General features: G+C 40.8%; 1 pseudogene; it reads left to right on the forward strand.

The window, feature by feature from the left end:
* The first annotated feature begins 8,034 nt into the window (after positions 1–8,034).
* Positions 8,035–14,263, forward strand: LOC132173285 (kunitz type trypsin inhibitor 104-like; annotated as a pseudogene).
* Positions 14,264–15,088: the final 825 nt, after the last annotated feature.

A 15,088-nucleotide genomic window follows, 5' to 3' on the forward strand; every position in this document is an offset into this window, starting at 1 on the left:
CTAAGCAACGAGTTAGGCATGAGTACATACTCTAACTCTTTTCTTTCCTAAAGGATTTAGCATGGTATATACTAAGTTGTTCTTTAGAAAAGCATATGTTCTATGAAAATCGACAAATACACAGGGCCTAGGGCATGTCTACTCCCGGTTCCCCATGTTGATTAACCCAAGAATCGCGGTGTGGATTCTTTTGTTACTTATGTTAAACCCAGGACTCGGCCATCCAAATTGATCTAACTAATAAGTCCATGCCACATGCACATGTTGATCAGGCATACACATATGAGGAATTCATGCAAGCAGGTATTAATCAAGTTAAATAGCACAACATGATCATCACAAGGCGCCAATATTAAAATATTAATTTAACATAATTAGGGCTTCAATCTAGCCCTACTAAGTAAATTAGCTATACATAGAGTTGATGTTAAACATCTTCATAAAAGAAAATAAAGAAAAGAAAAAATAAACCCGAGACTTGAACTTGAGAGCTCCTATTCTTCTCCCTTCTCCAAGCCTACCTATTCTAAAGGCTTAGGAGTCTATTTATAGGCTTTAGAAGTCCTTGAAAAAGTATTAAACCCTAGGGTTTTCGCAGGGTTTCAGTCCTATTACAATTTGGAGTTTGAAAAATCCTAATATGGAAATAGGGACATTGTAGCCGCCACTTGGAATGCCTCCTGTGCACGGGTGCGCTTGATCACAGGTCTGCGATCGATCCTTCTTTTGCCTGCGCTCGATCGCTCCTCGCCTGGCTCATGCAGCATCTCCTTTGGTATTGCGCTCGATCACAGGTACCTTGCGATTGATTGCAATACCAGGGAGCTCCAATTTTTCCATATTCTCTTTTTGAGCTTAAATCACCCAGTTTTGCTTCACTTTCTTCCAAAAGCCTGTAAAAACATCAAAAACACAAAAATGAAGTAAAATTGCCTAATTAACCAAAACAAAAGGATTAAAACATGTAAGATAAGGGCTGAAAATATGAATATTTTAGCGCTTATCACACCCTCAAACTTACATATTGCTAGTCCCTTAGCAATACAAAACAAAAAACAGGAATGAAAAAATAGAAAACAAAAGATAAATCCATCTTTCGTGGGATTTACGATTGCATTTAGCATATGCAACAAGCCTTTTAAACCACAAGGAATTCCCTAATGGACGAGTGAAGTCTCGTGAGTGTTTTCCATAAATGTTACCCACAAACATCATGCACAGTTCATGTCATCCCAAAAATTAAAGTATCACTTCAAGATCATGATTTTTATTCATTAGCAAGCTTAAAAAGATGAACTCCATCTTCACAATGAATTGAAATCTCAAAGTGCAATTACTTACAAAGGACATGCTAAAATATCACAAGTTTGAGAACAGTATAAAATGAATTAGCACAAAATTATGAGGCTTCCAAATCTTTCCAATATGTAAATGTTTCCAAATCTCAAAATTCACTGAAATTCTTATTATAATGACACAAAACATATTTCTACTCTCTTTTTTTTTTTTTTTTTTTTTGGTCAGGTTGTGAAATGTTGGTTCTCTTAAGCTTTCTAATTGACCCGTGTAGCGAGTGTTAAGTCAATGGCTCCCAAACCAGGTAGTTTTAGGGCATTAGGTGTAGAGACACTCCTAAGGACCTACTAACTCGAGTCAAAAAAGTTACAAAACTAACTAACCATGACATTGATCAAATTCCAAATTTTTCACCTTTTGACGTGAACACTCAATGCTTTGAGGCAAGAGGCCCAGTTACTCAGTGAAAAGCTTTCAATGATCATTTATTTATTCTCTTTTTTTTTCACATATATATATGCCAAGGTATCCATCTAATAAATCATCCAGTTTCACTTAAGACATAGAAACACACACATCAGACTTCATGTCATACCTCACAAATTATGTACTAATGTGCTTGTGTAAGATCAAATCAAACATGTGAATTCTCAACTGTCTTAAGCAAGTAACCAAATTGAAAAACTCAATTATTGGATCATGTGTTCAAAATTTTAAGCTCACCAATGAAATCAAACCACAATTTTTTTAAGATCAACCCAAATTTTAAGACAAACATGATCATGCATATTTTTTTTTTCTTTTTTTTTTTTCAAATAAACGAACAACACACAAAACAAATAACATGACATTGGGACAAAGTGTGTGTGAACATGTGTGCCCATACCCCCAAACTTAAATGACACATTGTCCCCAATGTGTCTAAATTAAGGAAAGAGTGTAACCGGGAGATGGACGAAATAGTCTTGGAAAGCATGGCTCATTGCACACCCCCAAACTTGAATTGAAGCACACTTGTCCCTGCAAAATAATAAAACACACAAACAAGTAACAAAACAAAAATTAACTTAAAACACATTTAAAAAAAATATAAAATAAAAAGATAACTATGAGATGCTGCCCAAGTGTGCTCGATCGCACATGTTGTGCGTTCGATCGCACTATCAGAGTGCGGCAGTCTCACATATGGAGACCTGCGCTCGATCACATGTGTGGTGCGATCGATCGCAGTAACAGAATGGAAAAGAAATGACAAAATACCAAAAACACCTAAAATACTAAACACAACAAAATATAATTTAAACAACAAAATAAAAGGATATGCTATGGGGTGCCTCCCATGAGCGCTAAGTTTTACGTCTTTAGCCAGACTGTGGTCCTCTCTCAGTGTGGTCCAGAAGTGGATACTCCAGATGGTGGAGGCAATAATCGGCTTAGGATGGACCTCATGACTTCTTCCATGGCAGTCAAGCGTTGATTCATGTGGACCTTATCTTCCCGGGCCTCCCTTCGTTGATCGGCGAGCTCTCTTTGAAGTCCTTCCATTTTTTCACAAAGGGATCGGTACTGGATGGCTCGAATATCAATTGCAGCTTCGTCATCATTGTCAGTTACCGACTCAGAATCTGGTTCATCTTCAGCCATAGGCTCGGCCTCATCCACCTCTTCCCCAGCTTCTGGGAGTGCTTGGGGCATATAGGAGCAGCTTTTGTTCCATTGGCGAATGCCAAATAATGGAGTGGTTGTGACTGGTTCGTCAGCTGCAGTGCCCTTGATGCCCTTTTTCCGAAGGATATGTGTGATTAAGTAAGGGAAAGGCAACCCCCATGAGTAAGTGGACTCTGCTCCCCCAACATGCACACCATTCCAAAATTTGTAGATTTGGTTCCAGATAATTTCGGGAATCGAATACCAGGCATCCTTGTGAAAGGCGTAAAGGGTTTGTAGAAATTGATCTCGCCGTTGCGTTTTGTGTCCCAAGGAGAAGGCATTGCGATGAAGCATCGAGTCTACAAACCATAACCTTCGCGGCAACTTGGACCGGCTGCCAGCATTGTGGCGGGCATCTACATAGTCTCCTTGGCACATATCGTTGATGATCTCTGCCATATAATAGCGGGCCGGTTGCCCGGCAAGATTGGCAGTTTCGGGAGGATGCTCATTGTTGCATTGCAAGGCGGCAGCTATGTCGGCTCTCGTCACATGCACAATTTGCCCTCGAACTTTGGAGGAGATAGCGGCCAAGTTGTTACAATCATGGGAGAGCTTGGCGTAGAATTCAACGACCAACTTCCGGTAGACAGTAGAGGTGACTGGTTTGAAGAGCTTCTTGAGACCCCTTCGCCTAAACTCGGCAACCGCCCATTGAGTTGCCTCGTTGTTTTGGAAATCTTCTCTAATGGCGAAAGTGGTTTCAAACAGGAGCTCCCGCTCTTCAAAAGCTGGTGGGGGAGAAATATCATGAGCTCCCGACCCTCTGGAAGATGAAGCACGTGTTCTAGGCATTTGGGAGTTGGTTGGGGACTTTTGTCGAACACGTAGTGTACACCCCGATTGACTTACAATCTAAACTTCGGCCAAGGATGCTCCAAACCCCCTGCAAACACACCACAAATCCAACACAGAGGCAATGTGGGTGGATAAACACCCACTATTGCAAAAAAAAAAAAAAAAAAAAAAAAAATTTAAAAAAAATATGGAGATTGGAGGAGTGGTCGGTGATGTTTTAGGGTTGGGGTGAGGTTGGCATGTGATGTGGTTTTCGGTGAAAAGATGGTGGTATGGTGGCCGGAAAAGGGTCTTAGATGGTGGTGGTGTAGTGGATTTGGTGAAATCTAGTTGATAAATAGGAGGAGAATGAGTGCCGGAGGTGGAGATTTGGGAAGGGACTGTACAGCGCTGGGAGAGATGTTGTGGGCCATGGGAAAAAAATTGACCTAAATATTTCGCAGGCCCTGCTGTCCGAGTGCGCTCGATCGCACACCTGGTGCGCTCGATCGCATTTGGGCAGAGGCGCGCATGTCTAGGCATAGTACGCTCGATCGCACCTGGGGTGCGTTCGATCGCACCTGGGGTGCGTTCGATCGCTCTAATAGAAAGTATGTAGTCCCTCTCGGTTACTGTGCTCGATCCCAGGTACCCTGCGATCGATCATAGTACCAGAATGTCAAAATTGTAAAAAAAAAAAAAAAAAAAAAAAAATTTCAAAAGAAAAGTAAAAGGTCAAAACATCAAAGATAGTCAAGACATGTGTGAAGGAAAGAAAGTGAGATGAAAACAAAACAAGATAAAAAAAAATAATGTTACCGTCCTCTTAGTGGCATCAGTACCACTTTTGTGAGTAGATGCGCTTGAGGTTCTTGCTTGCTCAACGCATCTACTGATGGTTGTAGGACTCCTAGTGTGAAGAGCTGCACTTGAGCTCTTCAGAATTAGGTTCAAGTGCTCTTGTAGGAGTGGGACCTCTTTGAACTGTGACTGCCTTCAGCTGGTGGTGATTGCTTGGGTTAGGTACTGTTTGAGCTGGGAATTCCCTCTGCTTCCTCTCACTTAGCTCCTTTGCCATCTGACCCATTTGCACTTCCAGCTTTTGGATGGCTTGCTCAGTCTTTGTATTGACATGTTTTTGATCAGCCATGAATTGTTGTTGTGAAGTCACCAGGCTATGTATCACATTTTCTAGTTGGTTCATCTTTGGCTCTTGAGCTGGTTGACTTGCTTGTTGGGTCCCCTTCTACTGCCCTTGATTATTACTCCAGGAGAAATTAGGATGGTTGCGCCATCCTAGATTGTAAGTATTGGAGTATGGGTTGTTCTTGTGGGGATAGTTGTTTTGTCCTACAAAGTTCACCTCTTCTTGTTCTGCAAAAGGACACTTCTCAGTGGTGTGATTTAAATGGGAACAAATAGCACATACCTGGCATTGCGTGTCCTGTTGTAGAGGTGAAGTTTTCTAAATAGTCATGGCTTTGACGAGCATATCCAATTTCTTTTCTACTGCAGCCAACTAATTAGTTGATACTCCACTGAGATTCACCTCATACATGCCTTTGCTCTTGACTCATCTCCTTCCTCGTGAACAGAATTGTTGTGAGTGTTCACTTAATGTCTCAAAAATTTCCATGGCTTCCTCACTACTCCTTTCCATAAGTGTTCTTCCGCAAGCTGAATCAACCATCCCTTTGTTAGTATCGTCTAATCCTTCATATAAAATTTGTACCTGCTCATCTTGAGGGATGTTGTGATGTGGACACTTTAGGAGTAAAGAATTGAAGTGATCCCATGCTTCAAAGAACAAGTCTCCATCTCGTTGTTGGAACATTTGAAGTTCCCTTTTAAGTTGCTTTGTCTTCTGGGCTGGGAAAAACCTCTTCAGAAATTTGGTGGTCAATTCTTCCCAAGTATGAATGGACTCTGCAGGCAAGGAATTGTACCACAGTTTAGCATTATCTTTCAAGGAAAAAGGAAAAAGAACTAACCTGAGTTTCTCTTGAGTGAGGCCTTGAACATTCTGCAACTTGAATAAGTCAAAGAATTCCTTAAGATGCAAGTTGGGATCCTCAGTAGCTGTGCCTTTGAAGTGGGTCAATGCATTGAGGATTTGGGGAGAGATATAGTAACTGCCCTCCACCTCCGGTTGATATGCTATGCATGAGGGTTGGTGGAGGTTTCTGGGCACGTATGCTTGCTTCATTGGTCTCCTCACTCGTGGTGGATTTGCTTCTAGGGGTCTTGGCCCAATTGGATTTTCTGGCACGTCTTCCATTTCAACTTCTTCCTCTCCTTCTTTGTCTCTAGGTCGTTGTCGGATTGTCCGCTCAATTTCAAGATCGAGGGGAAAAACAGTTGAGTCTTGAGATCGACGACCTTGCATGAACTTGGCAGCTTCAGCACTGCCTGGTCCGGATGCTTTCTGGAACGACGCTCGATCGCAGGTCGGTGTGTTCAATCGCACTGCGCTCGATCGCACTTGGCTGACGATTGATCGCAATCACATAATGCCAATCCGCAACCTGAAACAGAAAATAAGAAAGTTAAGAAAAACAAGAAATTCATTTTTATTTTTGCTAAAATAAATTAAAAATTAAAAATTAAAATAACAAAACTAAAAGAAGATAAATTTAAACAAAATTCGCCACAATCCCCGGCAATGGCTCCAAAAACTTGTTGTGCAAAAATTTACCTAAATTAATAGGTAAATAATTGTACGTTTTATCTGCAAGTGCACAAGGTCAACATGGTAGTATAGGGTGCAAGTACATGATCATTCCCACGAGGATTGCTGAATTTATGTTTCAAAATAAATTCCTTAAGCAAAAGTAAAATAAAGATTGATTGTTGATGTGATGATAACAAAGGGTAGGGCTTTGATATCCACCACTAATTATATTAAACTAGTATTTCAATATGCCAATGTTTTGATCAAGTTATGCATATTTAATGTTTGCCAACCTAAGGGTTAAACTCTAACGCCTTAAGCTATTGATTTCCCTAAGCAACGAGTTAGGCATGAGTACATACTCTAACTCTTTTCTTTCCTAAAGGATTTAGCATGGTATATACTAAGTTGTTCTTTAGAAAAGCATAGGTTCTATGGAAATCGACAAACACACAGGGCCTAGGGCATGTCTACTCCCGGTTCCCCATGTTGATTAACCCAAGAATCGTGGTGTGGATTCTTTTGTTACTTATGTTAAACCAAGGACTAGGCCATCCAAATTGATCTAACTAATAAGTCCATGCCACATGCACATGTTGATCAGGCATACACATATGAGGAATTCATGCAAGCAGGTATTAATCAAGTTAAATAGCACAACATGATCATCACAAGGCGCCAATATTGAAATATTAATTTAACATAACTAGGGCTTCAATCTAGCCCTACTAAGTAAATTAGCTATACATAGAGTTGATGTTAAACATCTTCATAAAAGAAAATAAAGAAAAGAAAGAATAAACCCGAGACTTGAACTTGAGAGCTCCTATTCTTCTCCCTTCTCCAAGCCTACCTATTCTAAAGGCTTAAGAGTCTATTTATAGGCTTTAGAAATCCTTGGAAAAGTATTAAACCCTAGGGTTTTTGCAGAGTTTCAGTCCTATTACAATTTGGAGTTTGAAAAACCCTAATATGGAAATAGGGACATTGTAGCCGCCACTTGGAATGCCTCCTGCACACGGGTGGCTCGATCGCAGCCCGTGTGCGCTCGATCGCAGGTCTACGATCAATCCTTCTTTTGCCTACGCTCGATCGCGCCTGGCCTGGCTCATGCAGTATCTCGTCTGGTATTGCGCTCGATCACAAGTACCCTGCGATTGATTTCAGTACCAGGGAGCTCCAATTTTTCCATATTCTCTTTTTGAGCTTAAATCACCCAGTTTTACTTCACTTTCTTCCAAAAGCCTGTAAAAACTTCAAAAACACAAAAAGGAAGTAAAATTGCCTAATTAACCAAAACCAAAGGATTAAAACATGTAAGATAAGGGCTGAAAATATGAATATTTAAGCGCTTATCACTTAACATGTTAATACAATTAGTTTCAATGGCCATATGACACACATAATTTGTAATAAGATAAGATGCATCAACTTTTATGAATTGACGGCTGACATGCCCACACCACATCCTAGAAATACCGCCCCAAACATCAAACACAAATACAACAACTATTTACACCAACCTATAATTAGCTCAGACATCCTTATTATTTGTTTTACAAGAAATCCATTAATTAGATATGAATTCCTTCATGAGATTGAACGGAAGCCTTAGCTTCATATGGCTAGTCCTAGCCATATCAGCAGCAGCCCAACCATCGTCCTCCCTTGCGTTGGTGCTCGACAATGCCGGAAGCCCTTTGAAGCCAGCGTAGAATGCTACATCAATCCTGCTATCACCGATAATTGCGGTTGTTTCACCCTGACTAATTGAAATGGGTCGTGCCCGTTGTACGTCGGGCAGGAAAACGTTTCGGGCTTAGAAGGGTTTATTGTCATCTTCACGCCTTTCGTGGAGGGAGAGATGATGATTAGGGAGAGTAGGGACTTGAAGGTTGTTTTCTCTGCAAGCACTACCTGTGTGCAGTCAACTGCATGGAAGTTGGGGGAGAGAGATGCTGACTATTAAAATAAACTAGAGAATATTGGGATGAAACTGAATACTATATTTTTGTGTGTGTTGAACTGTATACAAAGCGGCCTATTTATAGTTGAATAAGGCCAGATAAACTATGAAATACAATCATGAAATTAATGTACAATATTGCAGAATAATATCAAAATATATATACAGGGAAAATATATCAAATCAGCAATTGTGGTGAATATCAAAATATATTCAAAATATTATATATTCTGAATATATTCTAACATCCCCCCTCAAACTCAAGGTGGTAATGTAGATGCCAACTTGAGTTTGGAAACAAGATCACGAAACCGTCCAGGTGGATGTGCTTTGATAAACACATCGGCCAACTGATCAGCGGAGGCAATAGGACAGAGACGGAGAGTCCCCTGTAAAAGTTGATGGCGCACAAAATGACAGTCGATCTCAATGTGTTTAGTACGTTCATCAAATAAATCATTATACGCAATCTGAATCGCACTTTGATTGTCACAAAAGATAAGAGAACTGGAGGTCTGAGAAACACCCATATCTTGTAGGAGCCAACAGAGCCAGAGGAGCTCAGAGGTGGTGTCAGCAAGAGCACGATACTCAGCTTTAGTGCTAGAGCGGGCAACAACAGATTGTTTCTTGCTACACCAAGAGATGAGAGAATCACCAAGTAAGAAACAATAACCCGTGGTGGAACGACGATCAGTGGGATCACCTACCCAATCAGCATCTGAATATACATATAAGTCTAATGATGAGTGAGAAGAGAAATGCAAACCATGAAACAAAGTGCCCTTCACGTAGCGAAGGGTGCGAAGAACAGCCGCATAATGAACTGAGCATGGCGTGGTCATAAACTGACTAACAAGATGGACTACATAGGCAATATCCGGTCGTGTCACAGTAAGATGGATGAGACTTCCAACTAACTGTCGATAGAGAGTGGCATCAGAAAGTAGCTCACCGTTAGTGGCACGAAGTTTGACATTTGTCTCTAGAGGGCTATCAACAATTTTACAATCGGTAAGGCCAGCTCGTGAGAGGAGATCTAAAGCATATTTGGCTTGAGAGAGATAGTAACCATTTGGATCAGAAGACACTTCCAATCCAAGAAAGTAGCTGAGAAAACCCAAATCCTTCATCTCAAATTGTTGACTCAAAAATTGTTGAAGGTTACGAATATCGACAGTATCATCTCCAGTAATAATCATATCATCAACATATAGTAAGAGTGGAATGAGACCAGCATCAGATTGCCGGATAAAAAAAGCAGTGTCATAGGGGCTAGAAAGAAACCCAATTTGCGCAATAGTGGAACTCAATTTGGCAAACCAAGCCCGTGGAGCCTGTTTCAGACCATACAAAGCTTCGCGAAGTCAGCAAACCTTGTGTGGCGGATGATCGTACCCAGGAGGAGGTTGCATATAAACTTCTTCACTAAGATCACCATTGAGAAATGCGTTTTTCACATCCAATTGAAAAAGATCCCAACGACGCACAGAAGCCACAGGAAGGAAGGACCGAACAGAAGTAAAGCGAGCCACCGGTGCAAAAGTCTCTTCATAATCAATACCATACTCCTGATTGGACCCTTTGCCACGAAACATGCCTTGTATCGCTCAATAGATCCATCCGATTTTGTCTTAATCTGGTATACCCACTTGCACCCTACCGCAGTTTTGCTTGGAGGTAAATCAACTAAGTCCCAAGTATGGGTTTTGGAAAGGGCATTAAGTTCTTGAGACATAGCATTCTGCCAAAGAGGGTTAGTATGAGTCTCACGGAATGAGTGAGGTTCATGTAGAGTAGCAAAAGCAGAATAACAGTGATAATCATGAAGGTGGGAAGGAAGAAATGTTACCCGAGTAGAACGACGAGGGACAGAGGGAGCTGGCTCAAGAGTAGATGGATCAACAGGCGGGACAGAGTCATTGGGGTTGACCGTTGGAATGTTGTCTGGAGAGCTTGTCATCCCTACATCAAGATCAGTAGTGTCCGGGAGCAAATCAAATGAGACATTAGTGAAGATAGGAGAAGAATTAGAGGGACTAGTAGGAAAAGACTCCATATCACTAAGGAACCTATGTTCCCAAAAAGTGACGTGCCACGAGATGCGGAGCCGTTTGGAAATAGGATCATAACAACGATATCCTTTGTGTTCAATGCCATACCCAAGAAAACAACATAGGCGAGAACAAGGTTCTAATTTTGTTCGTTCATGGGGTGGAAGAAGCACGAAATAGACACAACCAAAGATGCGGAAGGACTGGTAATCAGGGGGAGAACCATACAGGAGTTCATAGGGGGACCTATTTAAGGTAGTAGGAGACAGGACCCTATTAATGGTACAAACAGCGGTAAGAGCAGCTTCTCCCCAAAAGTGTTCAGGGATAGAAGCAAATAGGAGCAAAGCCCTAACAGTGTTTAAGATGTGCCTGTGTTTACGTTCAGCATGACCATTTTGTTGAGAAGTATTTGGGCATGAGCGATAGGGAAGAGTGCCATTTTGTTTGAAGGTAGTAAGGAAGGTATATTCACGATATTCCATGGCATTATCAGAATGAAAAATTTGTATGTTTCAAGAAAATTGGGTTTGAGCCATCTGTTGAAATTCAAAGTAAATTTTTGGAAGTTCAGACCGATTTTGTAAAAGATAAAGCCATGTGTATCGAGAATAATCATCCACAAAAATTACAAAATAGCGGGATCCACCCAATGTGGGAATAGGTGCAGGGCCCCATACATCAGAATGCACCAAATCAAAAGGAGCAGAAGAAACAGATGCACTATTATTAGAAGGTAAAGCACTTTATTTTCCAAGTTGACACGCAACACAATCAAATAACTCAGACTCAACAGACCCTAACTGACCACTTGTAGCTAAAGAACGAATACGATAAATAGATGCATGTCCTAAACGAGAGTGCCATAAACTGAGGGTGGTAGAGGGAGACCAAGATGGAGTGGCAGCAGACACAGCAGGAGGAAGATGGATTGATGAAAGCTCGAACAGACGTCCAATCTTACAGGCGGTCCCAATTAGTTGTCCCATCCGTGGATCCTACACATCACAACCTCGGTTAGAAAAGTGCAATTCTAAGCTAAGTTCACAAAATTGGCCAACAGATAAAAGATTTAATGAGAGATTAAGCACCAAGTATGTATCAGACAAAGAGAGTTGATGAGTAGAAACAGACCCGACGTGACTAGCATCAAGATGGGAACCATTAGCAGTGTAAATGGTGGTAGGCCTAGGTAACACAGATTTTGCAGAAAAGATGGAAGAATTCGGTGTCATGTGATTACAACAAGCAAAATCAATATACCAAGAGGAATTACCTGGTGTGGTGGACATGGCGGTATTAAGATTGGACTTAGATAAAACCTGATGAATGAGTGCTTCAATTTCTGCAAGAGAAAGGGTACTGGGTTGGGGTGTAACATCGATGTAAGACATATAAGATGTATCAGTATGAGTGACCTCAGCAGCCTTATGACTAGAGCTCAATGATTCCCACGAGAGAGCCTTTTTTCTGCATTCACTATACTCGTGGCCAAATTTCTGACAATAGTGGCCCTGGATATTCCGATTGGATGAGGAAGACCCGACAGAAATAGAATTAGGGGCACGCGTATTGCGGGATGCAGTGGCCATGACCATCTCAGAGGTGTGTAACTTCATAGTGGCGAATTGGATCTCTTCTGAAATGAGTTCACTAAGAGCACTTTCCAAGGATGGCAACGGTGAGCGGTGAAGAAGAGAAGCTCGAGTATGCTCAAACTCATCTCGAATTGCAGTAAGAAACTCGGCTAGGTGCATGCTATCGCGAAAAGCAATGTACTCAGAGGCATCAACCTTATTCCTCCAATTAGGCTCACATAGTGCTAATTGATTCCAAAGACAAGTCATTTGGGAATAAAAATCAGTAATACTCTGACCTGGTTCCTGACGCATGCGATGAAGCTTGGTCACAATCTGAAACCGCTGAGCAAGATCGGTAGTGCTGTAGCACTGAGCTAACATGTCCCAAACATCTTTGGCATTGTCAAGATTTCCAAATGTCATGCTGATGGAGACGACACAAGTGTTGGAGAACCAAGAGATAATCCTGTAATGGATACTTTTTCATGTGCAGAGGCGGGTAGAGAAAGCCGCAGCGGGTTCCTCTTCTCCAGCAAGAGGTTTAGGTTCTTCACCAGAAACATACTCCCAAAGACAATGTCCTTTGAGCCACCTACTCATATTTTGAGACCAAGCTGAGTAATTGGAGCCATCGAGAATAATAGGGATTGGTTGGGAAATATCTTTGGTGTTTGGGAGAGTGGTAGTAGGTACAGCCATTTTTTTTTCCTTTTTTTTTATTTATTTTTTTTTTGAATATAATCCGGTGTGGTTGAGTGTATGATAGGTTCTATGAGCCTAGTCAGAGGATTGAATCTGGTGTGGCCGAGTGCATGATAGGGGATATGAGCTTGTTTTTAGGGGTTAGGATCTAGTGTGGCTGAGTGTATAATAAGGAATATAGGCTTGGTTAAAAAGGGGCTGAGATCTAGTGTGGCTGAGTGTATTATAAGTTTATGGGCTCAAAAATCAGAAATGATCTAGTGTGGCTGATTCTAGTGTAACTAGGTGAGCTCAAAAAAAAAACTTACTAAGGTTGTGGCGCATGGCGGCGCGTGGTGGCTCTTGGTGGCACGTGCTTCAACTGGTTTGACAGATCAGCAACCTCCGATCATGAATCTATGATTCGTTTCTGAAAACGGCTGACAGGGCCGGCGCGTGGTGGCCCAAAACGGCGCGTGCGGAGGTTCAAAATTCCACAGAAAGTGGGCAACGCGTGGAGGCATGTGGGGTCTCCTAGTGGCGTGTGCTTTCGACAGGCCCGTAGATCGACAGCCTCCGATCTGGATTCTGGCGGTATTTTTCTAAAAAACAGTTGACTGGGCGGCGCGTGGTGGCTGGCGGTGGCGCGTGAGGCGCGTGAACAGTGACACAGACACTTACGACAGCGCATGAGAGCGCGTTGAACTTTAGAACAACGATCAGAGAACTCCACAGGATAGATCAGACCTTTTTGAGCCTGTTGGTATAATAATTATACCAAAACAAGATCGAAAAACCCTTTGAATTGCGTGGAGAACGTACTGACTTCCTACTTCTCTAGACAAGGCCAAAACTTGGTTCTGATACCATGTTAAAATAAACTAGAGAATATAGGGATGAAACTTAATACTATATTTCTATGTGTGTTGAACTGTATACAAAGAGGCTTATTTACAGTTGAATAAGGCCAGATAAACTAGAAAATACAATCACGAAATTAATGTACAATATTGCAGAATAATATCAAAATATATATATATATATATATATATATATATATATATATATATATATATATAAGGAAAATATATCAAATCAGCAATTATGGTGAATATCAAAATATATTCTGAATATATTCTAGCACTAACAGTGGAAGGAGATTGATTGTCACCGGAGAAGACGAAGGCCAGCGACCCACCGGGAATTACTTCAAGATCGTAAAGGCCCAAGTGGGAGACAATATATATAACATTGAATGGTGTCGTACGGAAGTGTGTCCCATTTGTAGGTTTGACTGAGGGACTGTTGGTGCTTTGGTTGAAAATGGGAAGAGGTTGTTGGCCTTGGATGGGAGTGTGCTTCCGGTTACGTTTGAGAGGAGGGCTTAAACTCTTATATATTTCTAATTTGGTCTCTAGCTAACAGTACAAGCTAGTAATTAAATAAATAAATGGAGTAAATTAATTAGCTCCTATACTAATTCAATAAACCTCAGTACATGCTTGTGTTTAGTAAGTCCTAATTTGAAAAATTGTGACTATATTTCAAGGAAATAAAAGAAATTATTATGTTTTATCTCTCTCTCTCTCTCTAACATAATGTACATGCACTTATGTCCACAATGAAATTTTTTATAGAGAAATGCTTCTTTGCATTATATCGTCTATCACGCATACATCTTTCCTAAGTTAACATGCTCCATCTACCATTAATTAAAAAGGAAAAAACACCAATAGTAGATGGAGCATGCCAACTCAACAGAGTTACAATAATAATGATGAGTTACGTGAGATATAAATCACTTGAAGTGAAAGTGTTTGTAACATGTGATAGAGAATTGTTAAGGTTTATAGTCTTATTAAGTGCACTTGTAACGTGTAAGTAATTTATTACACTTAGAAAACAATTTCTCCCATTGATTTTTGGGAGTCAAAACCCAAAGGTGTTCATATAAATTTAATAGTGAGATGTATGCGAGATGGACGCTAAATTGCAAAGAAGCATTTATGTTATCTAATCATTTAACTTTTTTTTTTTTTTTTTTACATATTTGCACAAGAGGGGAAGGGAGATTCGAACTATTAACCTTTGCTTCATTAAGCATGGTCCCAGCCGATTGAGCTACCTCTCGAGGACATTTACACTTTGTTAATTGTTATTGTTGTGCAAACCCCATATCGTTTAATAACAACATGGGGAAAATCCACTTTACCCCCCTAAAGTTTCAGGAGTTTTTCAATTTGAACCCCCAAAGTTTCAAAATTTGCAATGTACCCCCCTAAAGTTACAAAATTTGTTAATTTAAACCTTCTGTTAGTTTCAAACTATATGGGGAGATTCGAACTATTGACCT

This window comes from Corylus avellana, chromosome 3 (genome assembly GCF_965113065.1).
Source record: "Corylus avellana chromosome 3, dhCorAvel1.hap1.2, whole genome shotgun sequence".
Taxonomy (NCBI): Eukaryota; Viridiplantae; Streptophyta; class Magnoliopsida; order Fagales; family Betulaceae; genus Corylus; species Corylus avellana.